Here is a 13,571-nt window from a genome sequence, read left to right on the forward strand (position 1 = left end):
GGGGGAGGAGAGGGCAAGATGATGAAGATTTCAGCTGATTTCAGTTCGGAGGAAACCGAGGAAAATCAAAACACAACAGCCACAGAGTTCAGTTTTACAGTCAGGACACAAACAGACGAATATCATATTATATCATCCCTGAAAAATGCCATTTTCCCTTTCCGATTTTGTGATATTTTGCTTCCTAAACATGTCTTCTTTCAATCTAGTGGCAATAAAACGTCAATAACACACAATTAGTTCTTTATTTTTATTTCATTTTGCCTGATTGTGTGACAGTCAATACTGTGTTTCAGTCAGTGCAGTAATCAGTTGTGTTTAGTTTCTCGTTACTACACTAGTGTATGTGTGTAGTTCTGTTCATTTCACATGAATAACTTCATGCTGTGTTGTTCAGTCATCAGTCATGTGTTGAGGATGTCTATTACTAATGGTTTGATTAGGTTTTGTGTTTGTAAATAGCAGTTTACAGAACTTTCAGGCCGTTTTCTCAAAAATGAGTTTTCCTTATACACCAAGATATGAAATACACATTTCCTTAGTACCTAGACTCACCAAACTTTCCACATTTCTTCCTATCTATATCTTGCTTCTTTTTACAGATGGGTTTGTTGATATATCATTCATAGCCGGGTTTAAAGTACATTTTATACCAAAAACATGGTGAAAATCGATTTTTTTTTTCATGACTGTAGACTGTATTTCTTGATGTATGGGCTGATAAAAGGATGTAGTCACAATCCCTTCTGTAAAAGGTAAAACGTTTCTTGTGGAACGTATCAACAAAATGAAACCAAGCTTTTGAATCTGGCATCATCCAAATTCAGAAAACTTGCAATACATTTTTTCTTAGTTTTTATGTACATAACAAACTGGGAAAGTTTCATAGTGATTTCTATTGAAATATTTTTTTTGCCTATTTACTTATAGGCTGTCTCGCAAAACATCCAAATCCAAATATTCTACGATTCCAGCTCTGAATTTGATGATCAGCTGCTTTTTTGGAGTCGTTATTTGGACATTTGAATACGTCTCCATCTAGAATGGGAAACTGATGCTAAAACCGCAGATTGATTTGATAAATGAAAAAAATCTTTGGTTCCATCGCGGCCACAGACAAAAAGGCAGATTCTGTGAAGATAAAGCCGAGTGTGAGTGAGTCATGATTCGCTCTGTGGGGAAACTCTCTTTGGTCACACTTTGGTGGTGGTGTTGTCACGGCTACAGTCATCGTGTAGCCCGTTAACTTTTACAGTGCGAGGCGTCCATGTCTCTGCACTGTGACCACATGTAGCTAAAAGCACCAACAGTGAGTTTGTTTGTGTTCACATGGCAAAAAGTCAAGAAAAGTGGTTGAAAAATGGAGCGTTATGAATTATAGATAGATACCAATGTGGGAACAGAACAAATATGGGCCACAAAAAAAAAAAAAGACATCAGTCTGTTCAGTTTCCTCTGTTTTTATGTTATTTATAAAGTTAATATTTTGTGGTTTTGGACAGAATAAGAGTTTTAAAGAAGTCGGTTTGAGCTGTCAACTTAGAAACTGCAGGTTAACTGATAGCCTAATAAAATAAGCAGTCAAAAAAAAACTGGTCATTTTCTAAAATCGTTTCTGTGAGCGTAAAATAATCTGTCGATGAACTGATATTGAAAATGATCATTTGTTCCAGCCTCATCCATGGTTACTGAAGTTCATCTGAGTTTCTGATGGCGGAGCCGACAGGGAACTTGGAAATTCAAATTTCCTGTTTCTACTTGAATGCAACATTTAGTAGCCTAACCCTTAGCTCAACATCCAAGATGGCCGCTCCATACATCAACAATGAGTAGAAAGTTGAACATTACAGTGTTTACCCCCCGACTTAGTCTTGTTTTTATGTAATAAAATTAGTCAAACAGACTTTATTAGTATCATAATTGACATTGTGTCATACACAAACTGTCACGTAGTCTAGTTTTTATCGGCTGGTGTTAGCTGACAATGCTAACAACAACATTAGCTAACAAAAGGAATTGATTTTCCAACTTGTTACCAACTTCTAATTCGGATGTGATGTAATTCTCGATTCAAACTTCTGAGGTAAATGTGTTGGAAGTTTTATGCGTTAGGCTACTTCCCAACCAAAACAAATTCTGTTTCTAAGTCACATGACGACAATCTAACCAATCACAGGCGAGATGAGCTGAAGTGTTAGATTGATTGATTGATTGTTTTTATTTCGTATGAATGACAGACATACGAAAAGGATAGGTAAGAAGCCAAGGCTTATGAGGAACCTAGATTCAGGATGTTAGCTAGGCTATCTGTTTTTTAAAGACACAAATGTAAAAATGTAAACTTCTAAATGTGTATTTATGTAATTATATGTATTATAAGTATTAATATAAGTAGGCTTATATAGATAATTAACTGTATAAACACTAACATAGGGCCTACAACATGCACCAGTGTCCAAACTTTAAAAGAAGTGAGAAACACTCAGTGTCATGGCTGCAGCTGCAGTGTTAACATTGATTTAAGGTGGATGATTCCTTCAACAGGCCAAGTGGCTGTTTTGCACACATCCCCTCCGTCAGCATCAGGGTTTATTAGAAAATCTATGAGGACGTTTTTTTCCTGCACGTCGACCGATATCCCACAAATCTGAGCAAATCATCACAGCCTCCACCCTCCACCTCCTGTGTTGTGTTTGATGGTCAGTGCTAAGTGATATTTGGACCTGAGAGTGAAGCTTGCAGTGCATTAGCCCCACTGGAGCGAGCACACAGATCAATACCACAAAATTGCACGGCAGCAGCAGCAGCATCGCGGTGACAGGAAGGAAGCGCAGCCAGGTATCAGGTGGCCTCTGTCGTCTCGGACTTGTGTTTGTGTTGTTTCCTGCTCTGTGCACAATGTTTAGGCTATATACATGTGTGTGTACAGAGCAGGTATAAAAACACAAGTGAGTGATGTGGAGGATGGGTGTGTCCCACTGCAGCAGCAGCAGCACACACACACACAGAAATAACATCATCAGGTATCAGGACAAATATTTTTAGCCACATTCTCAAACTCTGGTCAGTTGACGTCTCGTTCCTCCACTCGGTTGTGCAGCGATTCAATCTGATAAAACAAACTGAAGACTCATTTAATTTCGAGGAAATAATTAGTTAGTTTACCTCATTAGACGTCGCATTTAAACTTCATTTAAATTCATTTAAAGATCAAGTTTCCCCTTTTTTTTCAGCCTTTGTGATTCTATAAAACGTTCTTTCCCAGAATCTGCATTCAAGTCTGGACTGGTCCAGACAGATGAGATAATCTCTTTACATCTTTTCTCTTTTTTTTCATCTTCTTCTTCCTCTTATTCTTGGCTTTGAGCAGCCAAAGTGACACAGCATTTAGTCCTGGCTCAAGTTCAAAAAAACATTTCCAAACCTAAATCAATTTCTATCCACAGAGACGGAGAAAAAAAAACCACTGGCCCACAGGCTCAGTGGGCTGTTTCCTCTCCGCCACTTGTCCCAAACACCACGTTCATGCTTCCTGTTCTTTTTTATTTTTCCTGATCATATATGTGTGAAATTAGATTTGTGAAGCACTGGTGGTGAGAAAGTGTGTAACACGAGAAGGCGAGAAGATGAAACGATACGAGTCAGAACAACGCAGACATCAGGTCCAAAGACTCAGAAGGAGACGGATTCTGCTGCTCTGAGGTCTGTTGTTTATCCGTCTCAGGTAACATGTCAGACTGTGACCTTCATGAAGTTTTATTGTCCGTCTGCTTCAGAGTCTGTGTCATTTTTAAACTCGATGGCATGAGGTGCAAAAATGTTTGCATGCAACTGTCTATAATAGCCTACTGTTCAATGTTTCATGAAGATAATCGGCAAATATGGCAGAGTAAATGTATGGTTTGACTCTTTGTAATTCAACAACAACAGCACAAGTCAAACCTCTCAGTCTGGCAAACAATATAATCAATATTAATTGTTTTTATAGACACTTATTTCAGTAAACATAAAAGCTGCTTTAATAGTTTACAGTCACACTGTCACTTTCAAATATCCTCCAGGAAGGTTTTTAAAAACTTTGATTTTACCTGTGTGCTAAGGGCTGGTCTTCAGACATCAAACTGTTTTAGCCGCTGGTTTAGTTTGAGCTATTTATAACTTATTAAACCTTTTTTCATCTATACATCCCCATAAATAGAACATCCAACATCTCACTTACTTTTAATTTACTGTATATTTAATTTCATAGCAGGTTAAAGTCCACATACAAGACTTGACTGTGATTAGCTGGACTGTTTGTGGAAACTCCTCTGTGCTTTGTTGGAAGGCACTAATATTTGTGTGACATTGAATTTAGGCCCATTGATCAGTTGCATCCTGTTTGCATTACTGTACTTTAAGTCACTGTGTTTACAGCCACATCCGAACCTAATAGAATTTGTCAGTGAGTGTGCACAGTCACAGGGTAAGAAGGGCCACAACTACCACAATGGTTTCCAAGTGCCGATATATACATCAAAAAACAACTAAAACCAATATTTTACATAACAATTCAGTTCTGTTTTCAATGTAAAATCCTCTATTTCCTCCTTACAGCAGCAAATAGCCATAGCCAGAGATAAGCTAGTGAACAGAGAGCAACATTTAGCAGCTAATGAGCCAAATATTTCTCTTTTAGGAGCTGGTGGAGACCAAACACTGGGCTAAAAGAGAGGAAACATTTGAATTAGAATCATCATGTATTTAGGTACTCTGCAAAATTTTATGTTTTTGTGTATTTGAAGCTAAAAGTCAGTTCTTTTAATCTAATCAAGTGCACAAAACACATTTTTATTGAGAAAATAAATGAAAAATCACAGAATTAGCAAACAAAAAGGAAGAAAAAAGTCTTGCATATTATTTCCATACAAACTTGAACATGTTGACAAATCTTTGCTAAGACAAAATGATAATGTTCATCACCATCATGTTAAACCCAGTCATTCGATCATGTAAAAGATTAAGATCAGGTAAAAGTAACACAACTATTTGCGTTAAAAACAGACTTTCCGTGTTCCACGTCTACATGAAAATAGCATCATATTTTCCTGTTTTGGTGACAACAGTGTTTTTAGCTTATAGTGGCGGCGTCGATCGATCTGTTGCAGTTAAGCTGCCGTGAAAATGTCTGGAAAGGTGAGCGGCGCGGTGAGAAGGACGAGTACACTGCAGTTCCCAGAGGAATCGGACCTGCGGAGCGTTCCGCACAAACACGGTGTGAAAAGCAGACCTGGTGATTCCAAAGTGGGAACAGCGTCACAAGACACCGAGGCCTTGCCTTGTAAATGCACATTCACATACACAACACACAACACAGGCATGCAAAGACATACCACAGGCTTATTATTAGGATCTTTATGCTTTAAGTTTCTATAGGAATGTGTGTGGATAAGGCTGTAAGCGAGATATACGTGCCACCAGAGTGTGATTTTAATTCAAAAGAGTGAGGGAAAAACTATGGTTGACCTCAGTTGTGTGCATCAAAGAGCAAAAAAAACAAAAAACACGTTCATTACAGATGAAAGGTCTCAACATTGAGAGAGTGGATTGTCTGGCTTTTCATCTTTTGAGAGAAACACACCGCGGCTATTTTTGGATGCGTCACCGTTAAATGTGGTGAAAATGTTCGTGTTTCCCTCTCTGAGAAACTGTGACTCTTAACCTTGAAACTGACATTAGCATGTAGCTCAAAGCGCTGTTCTCATGTGTCACTGAGCTGCTAATGAAGGTGGAGGCTGTTTTTTTTACTTTAACTGACACAACGAAACAGCACAGCATGTTAAAAATACAGAGATAAAAACCAAGGTAATTAGCTATTCTTTGCTGATGATGTGACACTCTGTTTTACAAAGTTGAATCTGTGTAAGTGTAAATTTCAGCTTCACTGCAGTTTTAATAAGACTTTTATTTTATCACCTTGACAGCAATGTTTTCTTTGCAGTGCAATGCATGATGACCATGCAATGTGGGATACTATGGGTCTGCTGTATAGAGTATAATCACTAGTGGCTCTCACAGCATGTGCAAGATTTGCTGCGAGATGTTCTTCCGTGTTTAAATCATACATCCAATCGTTTACAACGACGAACTAACATCTCGCAGCAAATCTCACGCATGTGGCGGCTTCAGGACACTTGGGTCAGTACGGACGAGCAGTATGGAGGTATCTGGATGTTTCATAGTGTGTGTTTTGGACAAGTCAAAAGTGAACTCTATCCGCCGCCATTATATGAAAATCTATTGCCAGCCGGACCCCCCCTGGAACTCCAAAAGCGTTTTGGTGACTCTGAAAGTTCTCCAAACCCTTCCTTGGCATGACGGTGAGTAGATGATTGGTGAATTATCGATTTTGGGTGAAGTATCCCTTTAAATATAATATATGGTGGTACATATAGCTCCATAAAGTGGACTATGTGGAGACTATATTGCCTGCTACGTTGTACCTAGAGTAGAGAACGCACTATCACTAGAACCGCCAAGACGGTCTCACAGACCGTTTGCGTTTTTCTTATGTAAATTACTTTGTTTACATTAAACCTACAGGTCTTCCAATCCGTGACTTTTCCTAAATATATGTGTTTAAGGGTTTCTGAAGCTTACAACTTATTAAAATGAAACACACTCGATTTCTGAGCAATTATAGCCTACCTCGGACCGCCAGCAGCGGTCCCACAGACCGCTGCATATAAACGGCAGTTATAGATCGCTGTGTCCAGCTGTGATCACACAGCAATTATTACATTGTTTCCATTTTCCGTTATCGCGCTTCTTTTTTTCACTTATTGTTTTCCTATGTGGCTATATTTATTTTTATATGAGGAGAGAGAGAGAGAGAGCGAGAGCACGAACGAGACACCGGGTGTATATGGGCAATAACTGAAACAGGCCGGTTAGAAAAGAAAAAGGAAAATCAGAGAATACAGGATATGTCCAGGAGACTCATCGGGACGTGAGGGAGGGGGGATCGGTTGGTGGCTCAGGTAGTGATGAGGAAATTGTAAGCTGCATCTGTCAGATATATGCATCTGTCAGCTGTCAGCTCCGTGCAGATGTAACGGAGGTGCGCGGACTGTCTGTGTAACGGAGGTGCGCGGAGCTCCGTTACACAGACACTTCACAAACTTTATTTTGTGGGCTCAGGACAGACTAGATCATGATTAGTCTGTGTTAGATATAAAGCGCCATATATATAGCCTACTCACTCTCGTTTATAATGATTATTGAATTATAACGTAACAATAGCCTAATTATCTCGGCTGCAGCTGTCCAGTCCGGTAATAACGGGTTTCTGTGGGCGTGGAGCCTAAACTACGTAATATCCAGGTAGAACAACTGTAAAACACTGGAGTTGATAACAAACTGACCTAGAAAAAATAAAAATCCAGTGAACAGCGACATCGTCTCTTGACATGAAAGCAGCACACGTGTCCAGATGCGTCACTTTCAGCTGTAGGCAGAAGTGTGTGCTGTAGGTGCAACAAGCGGTGCTGTAACATCACTCAGTCTAACCCCCCAACCACATCCAATCAAGACCCCAACACAACATAATATGAAGAAGGACTAACACTACTAAAAATTAAATCTTATTTTTTCCACTTACAGAACTGTTTGCGACTGGAAACAATGTAATTACACGTGACGGTCTGGGAGACCGCTGTGGCGTTTTAAGGGGGATTAGAATGTTGGCGGTTCTAGTGCTATAGGCTATATTGTCTCATATACTGGTCTATTTAGTTATGGACAATGTAGTCGCATACAGTGGATATGTATAGGTCTATTTAGTGCCATATAGTGGACTATAGGGACTATGTAGTCCCAATATAGCGAACTATATAGTCGCATACAGTTGACTAGATAGTGAACTATATGATCCACTATACTGTATAGTGAACTTTATAGGGACTAATAGGGTGTAGAGAGAGTTCATTAGTCTATGATTGACAGTCACCATCAGTTGGCACCGCCCTCAAGAACAAGCATGATGGAGTTTTCGAGTGTCTTTATCTTAGTCATTACTCTTTTTTTTTTATAGATGGAGGATTTAGTGTCAAAGGACGAAGTTACTATGGAACTGGAATGTGTTTGAAAAGCACCAGCACAAACAGTCCCACCAGCATGAAATACCAATGTTCTCATCTTTATATGCTAGTCATACCCACGTATCGTCATTCATTTGAGATATGTTGATTGCGGTCATGTTGCAGCCCTCTGGTTCCATGTTTTTTACCAAAGCTCATTGGTCTCAGCTGTGTTGAAATGCCAGCGGTGGTGGTGAGTTGTGTAACAGGGGGGGGTTGAATATCTCCGCTGGTGATTCTGATGATCGTCACGCTCTCCGCTCAGCAGCGTTGGAAATGGATTAGGTCTTTATGCATGCAGCATGATTTCATTCTCCATGGGCATGAAAACTCACCAAAGGTGGACACACAGGAGATCAAATCATTGAAAAACGGTGCAGAGACTGAGTGGCTTTACATAATCTGAGCTGCAGTGATTATTTAAAAGAGAGAAGAAAAAGAACACAGATTTATCTCTCTTCTGTGTGTGAATGTTCATCACATGGTTTTTTTGTTCTTTGTTTTATTTCCTGTTGCTCACAGACAGTAAAACATGATCAGTATGTGGGTAATGTAAGGACAACCGTGACGTATGCATGTGGTAATATGGATATAGCATGGACATTAGCCAGAGGCCATATGTGGTTGCACTGAGTTTACTTCTGACTTCTGTTTTTCTTCATGTTTATTTCAGATTTAAAGAGATAGTTAGGGATAGTTCAACATTTTGGCAAATTGGCCCATTGCCATAATCCCTATAGTCATAGCCGTAGGTTTGTTACCTTTAATTGTCGGTGCAAGCTATTTTTAGAACGGCGGAGCAGAGCCGCGAGCTGCTCATGAGATTTCTTGGTTTCAAACTCATCAAACTCATCAAATACACAATCTAACAACTCCAAAACGCTCTGGTGGACAAGTTGTGACCTGCACATTCACCACGCTATGAGATAATAACGCAATGTTACCAGACAGAGTTGTTTTAGAGGTAAATGCAGAGACTGCTTGCTGAAAAACTGCCCCCGACGGGAACGCACATCAGCGGTTTTGCATGAATTTACCTCTAAAACAACTCTGTCTGGTAACGTTCTGTTATTATCTCATAGCGTGGTGAATGTGCAGGTCACAACTAGTCCACCAGAGTGTTTTGGAGTTGTTGGATTGTGTATTTGATGAGTTTGATGAGGGAAACCTAGAAATCCCATTAGCCTCCGTAGCGTAGCTCTGAGCAGCTCGCGGCTCTGCTCTGCCGTTCTAAAAACAGCTTGCACCGACAATTAAAGGTAACAAACCTACTCCTAAAACTATAAGGATTATAGCAATGGGCCAATTTGCCAAAATGTTGAACTATCCCTTTAAGAGCAACATTTTGCAAAGTGACAGACGTGGACTGGAGACAAGTGATGGTAAAGACGTTACACCTTCAATCAGTGCATCAGCGTGTGAAGGCAGGTAACCGCAGATAAGTCAAACATCCAGACGTGTTTCGTTTTTACAGTCGAGGTTTGTTGTATTGTCTCTGCAGATTGGTTTTGTTGTTTTAACAGTGCAAAACAGTCGTTACATGGGTTTCAACAGCAGCCAGAGGCTTTGTGTGTTTCACAACCTGCTAATGAGCGATTAACTGCACCTAAACATGTTATGTGCTTGTTCCACACTGACTCCCTCCCTGAACTTCCGCCGTCGACTGTCACTTAGCGGTTTAATATCCTGCTACAGGTTTTAAATCAGAGCAGAGCGACCTGCCTGCCAACACTGACTGAGGCCCTTTTTTGCTAATTAACAAGTTGAAGGAATTATGGATCATTGCATTCATCATCTTAACATCATATCCTCGTATAATCAACTTTATACCTTCAGCCACTTTTCTGGCTCTGATCAGCATTCCTCATTGTATTTGTTCAGACTTTCCCATCACAACCACACATGTTTCACCACTGAGTGTGTCGGTGCATTTCTCATCTGCATAATACAATTTGTATCTTCGTCAGATAGAATAACTTGATACGATGCAATTCATTTTATCAAAATCCAAAAATTGCAAGTACCAAGACTTTAACAGTAAAAACTAATCTAAGCGCACTCAGTCAAGTACTTACATCAAATGCCAAACACTTTTTCCACAGTAGTAATTTTTTGGATAAACCTTATTCTGAAGATTTTCTTGTCTTTTAAAGGCCTACATATGTTAACATTTGCATTGCTGGGAGGGGTTAATATGAAATATAGTTGTTTTTCCAACATCTCACTGATTTAACTGGAGAATAGTTTTGTGTTTGAACATTTAAAAATCTTTTTTTTTTGCAGTAAGTGAGGTTTTGATCAAAGTTTTTTAAGATTAAGATTCAACAACTTTGCAGGTTTCGATTAGGTAACATGAGCACATTTCTTTCTTTTTGCACATGTGAGTTAATGTAAAGAGAAATGCATGAACTGTTCTGAGAAATGCATGCAGTAAGGCGTGATGTTTTTCTGATATGAGAATTGCATCAAAGTGATAAAAAAAACTGTGATAAAAGATAAGAAGGAAGACGAGTATGACGTGTTGGAGGGTATAGACTGTAGGGACGAAACTAATGGAAACAAACAAGGCATTAAAGTTCCTCTTACGCTCTTCTGCTTCCTATATCTCTGTATATCTGCTGCGTTGAGCTGCTATATTCAATTATCCGCACAGGGGTAAATAAAGTGGTATTGATTTGGATTGAATCTAAATGAAATGCTTGACCGAAAAGCCTATAACTAATACCTATAATCAATTTAATCACAGCATACGAGTCAAAAATCCGTCCCTCTGTCATGTGATGGCCACATGATGGACCGCCATGCGTGTTAGCGAGCTCACGTCTGCCATATGCATGTGTCTCATCTACATGCGACCAGTGGCAGACATGACTAATAGTTTCTACTCTGCCTTTAATTACCCACATTTATAATTCATTTGGGAGAAAATTAGATTGAACCATGCAAACAGCAGCAGCAGCAGCAGCAGCCACGTGGTGCACTGTCACTCTTGTTGAGGGGCCATCGGCTCGACCACAGTCTGTTTTCTGACGCTCTATAAACTTAAAGGGAGAGTTCACCCAAAATTCAAATTTCACTCATTATCTACTCACCCTCATGTCGACTAAGGGCTGGGAGAAGTTTCAGAGTCCTCCGTGGCTTCTCTGAGTTACAGGGGGTCTTGGCGTAGCAGTGCATGTCCATATAACGGTTGCAAATGCTCTGAAACTTCTCCCAGCCTTGGGTGAAGTATCCCTTTAAATTACTCATTGATTAATCACATATTAATTAATAGTGAAAACTATAGATGGCAGACGAGGCACCAAACATGACAAGAGATGTAATTTTTCCACATTTAATCTGTTTCTCTGCGATTGAGAGAGACCAAGTTTAGAAATTATCTCATCTCTCCAACGTCCTATTATTATATTTTGAGTCGACGACGGGGTCACGGGAGGTCAGAGATTTTTCCAAGAAGGCCTCGTCGTCACAGATATGATTAATGGATTAATCTCGTATTTGATAGTTTAATCCACTGCAGATCATCTTGCGATTAGATCACGACAGCTGAGACGCTTGTCATCATGTTGATGTTGTGATTCAGTGGCTTTTATTACATTTCTTCAGTTGGCCGTCCTCCATCTTTGGTCTCCACTTTCATCTCCACCCCAGATACTCACCTGTTAGGTTTCATTGTTGTTTCTTTCAGTAGGGGTTGCATGACTTCAGATTTTTTAAAGTCGACTCTAATGTTATGAAAGTCGAGTCGACGTGGACCAGTCGCTGATGACGTCATTCATATTTTTCCTGTCATAAATGAAATCACAGGAGGAGGGAAACGCTTTGCAACAATCTGTATTCGCTGACAGACGCTCATGTACAGAACATACATTGGTAACATACACTCCTATATAAGTGCAAAAGAAAATATTGTAGCTACTGTCCGTTAAACAATTAGGGAGGAAAACGACACACAGGCCTCGTCACCATCACAGTCATTTCAGTCACAGTTTTTGTTTTTCGATCCTGGTTGGTTGTTGGTTGCAGCATTTTATATAATAACAGGCAAAAGTTATATTAAGACTTAAAACTTTATAACTATACACCATTAATCATGAATGCCTAATTCATAATTTATAAAGCATTCTTCCTACATTGATACTTAGTATGTAATTTGTAAACAGTTGTAAATGTTTTATAACTGAATCATTAAACTCATTTAAAATGTGTTAGGTACATTATTGTTTTTCAGAGTTATATCAACTACAAACCAGGTGTCAGTGGTTCATAAGATCATTTAAAAAGTGTCTATTTAGATGAACATTTATTTATGCTGTACTTATGTTTACAATGATTTAGACATGAAGTAATAGTCAGTGAGAGTGTTAATATGCATTATATTATAGATGAGCTTATTAATCCATGATTAAATAGTTATAACTGTTACTTTTCAATGAATATGCTTAATTATGATTATTATGATAATTATTAGTTCTTATCTCATTTATTTTTTTATTCGGAGTGATGTTGAAAATAGAATTACTACTGTTGTGCCATATTTTTCATCGCGTTGTCAAAAAAATGATCTCGTTTGCCAAAACAGTAATTTCTAAAACAAAATGCGATTACTCCCACAATTCCTCACAGTTAGTTACTGTAGTTTTCAGTCAGTGGGAGAGATAAAAGTTTGGCAGCAGCTGTTTGGAAATGACCTCGTCTCAAACTTCCCCTTCTTCCTCCTCCTCCTCCTCCTCCTCCTCCTCCTCCTCTTCCTCTCAATTAGCATCTCCACGTGGTCGTAAGGTCACAGCCTTTCCAAGAACGCCTCTCCACACTGTCCATCCCTCCATCCGTCCGTCCATCTTACAGTCAGTCAGTGTGTGTCCACTCATGAAAAACAACATACCAGCAGTTAATTCGTGTCCCTGTGAAGAATGAATGATGCCGGGTCAAATCCATTTCCTCCAACCAGCCGAGCCGAGTTGAACGCCGGAGCTCAGGTCACGTCTCTGTCTCTGGGACCTGCGCCTGAACCTCCACGCTGTCTGGAGAAGGAGCTTGAGAAGAATCGCTCAACAGATAATCTATCAGACGGGGAGGAATGTGTTTCTCTCTCTGGGTTGTTGTCGTTGAGACACATTTCCACTGTCTTCATCACACACAGCTGAGACGTTATAGTAACTCACTCAGTCCTTTTTTAAAAACCATACAAGGATGAACTGACTTGAATTTGGCCGCAAAGAAGTTAGTAAAAGATCAAGGTCACTGTGATCCCTATCTTAAAGGGATAGTTCAACATTTTGTCAAATTGGCCCATTGCCATAATCCCTATAGTCATAGCAGTAGGTTCGTTACCTTTAATTGTCGGTGCAAGCTATTTTTTAGAACGGCGGAGCAGAGCCGCGAGCTGCTCAGAGCTACGCTACAGAGGCTCATGGGATTTCTTGGTTTCCCTCATCAAACTCATCAAATACA

The sequence above is a fragment of the Trachurus japonicus genome, chromosome 22 (genome assembly GCF_045865225.1).
Source record: "Trachurus japonicus isolate A0001 chromosome 22, Traja_1.0".
NCBI classification, from domain to species: domain Eukaryota; kingdom Metazoa; phylum Chordata; class Actinopteri; order Carangiformes; family Carangidae; genus Trachurus; species Trachurus japonicus.